Source organism: Lolium rigidum, chromosome 4, assembly GCF_022539505.1.
Source record: "Lolium rigidum isolate FL_2022 chromosome 4, APGP_CSIRO_Lrig_0.1, whole genome shotgun sequence".
Classification (NCBI taxonomy): domain Eukaryota; kingdom Viridiplantae; phylum Streptophyta; class Magnoliopsida; order Poales; family Poaceae; genus Lolium; species Lolium rigidum.
In genome coordinates this window covers 72,595,975-72,600,228 of record NC_061511.1, presented here as the reverse complement: position 1 = coordinate 72,600,228, position 4,254 = coordinate 72,595,975, and the positions used below count along the sequence as shown (strand labels likewise).

General features: G+C 47.5%; 1 pseudogene; it reads left to right on the top strand.

Annotated features, from left to right (window-relative positions):
* The first annotated feature begins 1,545 nt into the window (after positions 1 to 1,545).
* Positions 1,546 to 4,038, top strand: LOC124649442 (annotated as a pseudogene).
* The last annotated feature ends 216 nt before the right edge of the window (positions 4,039 to 4,254 follow it).

Sequence of the window (4,254 nt, the reverse complement as noted above, 5' to 3'; positions counted from 1 at the left end):
CACTTCAAAACTAGATCTCATTTCTATGTATTTTGATGAAGTTTTTTCTAAAGCAACTTCTACGTGCGATAAAACAATTATAATGCGGAACGATGCAACTTTAGTGCAGGACCAAAACAACTTTGCTGCACAGTGTAAATCTACATTCACAACGAAAGTTTCATCGCTGGCCGGCAGAGTTGCTCAGCCATGCATCAAAATTTATTCGGTGGGCACCACAGTTGCTTCGCTAGACGTCAAAATTGGGCCGTCATAAACCAAATTTGTTGTGTCGAGTACCAAAGTTGCTCCGTAGGATACTAAATTTGCTCGGTCAAACGTCAAAGTTGCTCTGCAGGGGTTCGAAAATTCCATCATCGGACATCAAAGTTGCTCTGTCGGCTCCAAAATTACTTGGGCGCCAAATTTGCTCCGTTATAGCCATGGGTTTAACATGTAATTATTATATTTCAAGTATATAACCACGGTTGCTTATTTTGTTGTTTCACATGCGTGCAGGCGAAGAACTTCCTGCGTAAGCTGGTGAAGAGCAACGTGACAAAAGGCTAACAGCGCGTGCGGCGCGTGTGATAGCTCGAAACGGCCCGTAGCGCGTGCGGCGCTCGGCACGTCCGTCTGGCGGCCGCCCGCCCGTAAGATTTCAGGATTTTCATTTGGGGAGTGACTATATAGCAGCTGTCTGTTTTTCAATTCACCAACAGACACTTTTCCACAACCAATCAGAATATGACAGTTGTACAACTAAAAATCTCAATGAAAAATGAAGCAGTTAACCAAAAAAGTGCCTGTTTTCAGTAGCGGAAAACAGACATATTTCCTTCTGTTTTCTTTCAGTCTGTAATTCTCATTTTTAACTCCACGTTGAGTTTCAACGGCTCCTTTTCTCAGCCCACGTGCATTCAGCCCAGAACATGCAAAGACCAGATGGATGAAATTACTTCTATAAATGTTGAAAGACTACCCAGCCATCCAGGGGGTCTGAGAGGGGCAAATCGATCTGGTTCGTCCGTTTCACCCCCACAGTAAATTTTGCAACCCGCTTTGCACCTAGGCCGTTGGATCTGTAGTTTCTTTTCTTACCCACCGCTGGTCATTCAGGTTGCATGACATCCGGGCCCGTGCGTTCGTGGGGCCACTTGTCTGAGACGGTGAGCATACGTTCTCGCGTCGCTGAAAAAATGAAAGCAGTGAAAACCCTAGCTTACCGAGAGCCTCCTCTCCTCCCCATCCCGTGCCTCCTCTTCTCCCCCAATCGCCGCCTCCTCTCATCCTCCCCGATCCACGGCGTACAGAGTAGGCAGGTGGAGCAGCACGACGCCGGGCTCCAGACCGTGAGATGGGGTGAGGTGGTGGTCTCACCCGGCCGCCGGTGCTCCAGATCGAGGCGGAGGACGAAGAAGCGCGGTGGAAGCTCATGGCGGCTGCTGTGCGGCCGACTTCTTGAGAGCAGAGGAAGAGGGCGAGGCTCGGAGGAGGCGGGGTGCCGCCGACGCAGAGGAGGAGCCGGAGCAGGGAGGTGGAGCAGGGAGGAGGAGCCGGAGAAGGAGTCGAGCCGCCCGCCGCTTCCGTCGGGGACCAATATAAGCCGCCTTTCTCTCTCCCCACCTCCACCAAACCCTTGTTCTTCGTCTATCGCCTCCACCCCACCCAAAACTCACTCGATCGAATCCGGGACGGCGATCTCGGATTCGCTCGCTCAATCCACAGCAACCAAGCCTCCGGATCCGCTCTCCAACCCACCGCTTCAGGTAACGGACCAGCTCCTCCGCAGAGAAGATCTATTGTGTGCAGAGTCGGTCGATCTGGGTTTGTGATAGTTAGTTTCGTTCTCGATCGATCTGGGGTGGTTTAGTCACTGGATCTGGCCGGGGCCGGCAGGAAAAAGAGGTTTTTTTTTATGAGGAGCGGCGAGTTGGGTAGGAAATTTTGCGTCTTTTTAGCTGGCCCTTCCAGAGAGTGGTTCGATCTCGAGATTCGTCGGTTTGTAGCTTCCGTTTCGAGATTTTGTAGCTAAAAAGAGTGATTTTTTTTGGTTACTGTGGGAACCGGTGAGCTAGATTTGTGTGGTGGTTTGATTAGGGAGCTTGCAAAGCTATTTTTTTTACCGGGATTGGATGCACGCTAGGCTTTCGATGTTTTGATGATGCTTTCGTTTACACTCTTAATGTTCCTGGCTGGTAATAGATCTAATAGTGTTCACTCGTGCTGTGAAGCGGCGGACTGTGCACGTGCTGCTGCGCTAGATTGGGTAGTTGGTACACTGCTACTATAGTTAGTTGTTGCAGATGTGAAGCGTACCTTATTTTTTGTATCTGATAATAGATGGAATCTCCTCGGGAAGTGCCTTTTTTTGTCCAACTTAGTTGCTATATTAGCTTGCGTCTTGATGATGACTTAGTTTGTTGCTGACCACATGTCCTGGCTGTTAACAAGCTTCTTTCTTTGTTCAATACAGTCATGGCAGGAATGGCACCAGAGGGTTCCCAGTTTGACGCTAAGCACTATGACACCAAGATGACAGAGCTGCTGTAAGTCACCTCTCTACCAATATCTATCTTGCAACAGCCATCCCATGCTATATGAAGCTCATGCCTTATGCTCGTGGCAACATGCAGGAGCCAAGGCGACACTGAGGAGTTTTTCACTTCCTACGATGAAGTGCACGAGAGCTTTGATGACATGGGCCTCCAAGAGAACCTGCTCAGAGGCATCTATGCTTATGGTATATACCTAATTCCTGATCCTTATACCCTATTTAATAACAGCTTAAAGTTTGGCCATCTTACAAGTATAAATACTTCTGTTTGCAGGTTTTGAGAAGCCATCAGCCATTCAGCAGAGGGGAATTATCCCCTTCTGCAAGGGACTCGATGTGATCCAGCAAGCTCAGTCTGGAACAGGAAAGACTGCCACCTTCTGCTCTGGAATCCTGCAGCAGCTTGACTATGGCTTGGTCGATCGCCGGGCTCCGGTCCTTGCTCCCACCCGTGAGCTGGCCCAGCAGATCGAGAAGGTCATGCGTGCTCTTGGTGACTACCTAGGTGTCAAGGTGCACGCCCGTGTTGGTGGAACATCTGTTCGTGAAGACCAGAGGATTCTTGCCGGTGGTGTGCACGTTGTTGTTGGCACACCCGGTCGTGTCTTCGACATGCTCGCGCAGCGATCTCTCCGCCCGCATCACATCAAGATGTTTGTGCTGGATGAAGTCGATGAGATGCTTTCACGTGGTTTCAAGGATCAGGTTTGCTTCTTACTCCTCCTCATCCGCATGCATAAAGGTAGATTTTTTAATTAACCGAAGTTTCAAATAATACTTTTATAATGTTCAATCTATTCATTGAAACACGATCCTAATGTGTAAACTTTTGTATATTATGTTTTTGGTTGCACATGTTCTTTTTTACATGATACTACGTTCATGGCAACCTACTACCTCAGTCCTAAATGTAATATGTTTTGGTAGCCTACCAAAACGTCTATACCATAATGTCTTGTATTCGTGTAAGAGGTTAGACTATTTATGTGCTATACAATTGTTGCAACTTGCACAAGACTGTTTGAAGTTAATACTATCTGTATCAGTTAGAGTGTTGTTGACATGCATCTTCGTTGATGATCTATTAACGTTCATACACTTATCCCTAACTGTTCATATTATTTTTTGCATAGCTTTAACTTGTGGTTTCATCTTCTGCAGATCTATGATATCTTCCAGCTTCTTCCAGGAAAGATTCAGGTTGGGGTGTTCTCTGCCTACCATGCCTCCCGAGGCCCTTGAGATCACCCGCAAGTTCATGAACAAGCCCGTGAGGATTCTTGTTAAGAGAGATGAGCTTACCCTTGAGGGTATCAAGCGGTTCTATGTCAATGTTGAGAAGGAAGAGTGGAAGCTCGGATACTCTCTGTGACCTCTACGAGACCTTGGCCATTACCCAGAGTGTCATCTTTGTGAACACCCGCCGCAAGGTGGACTGGCTCACTGACAAGATGAGGGGAAGGGACCACACAGTGTCTGCCACACACGGAGACATGGACTAATCAGGACAATCTGTGTTTCAGTCCATTTTCATCTGTGTTTCAGTCCATTTTCTGTCCAATGCTTGTTTACAAGTGTTTTTATTAGCATTTTTTGTTTGCTCGACTAATCAGGACATTGGTCTGGAAATGATCATTTGACCTTGTTTTGCTTGGGGTATATGGCGTTAGAACTATCACTTTCTCTTTACAATGAATGTTGAGGGTACTGATAAGCTC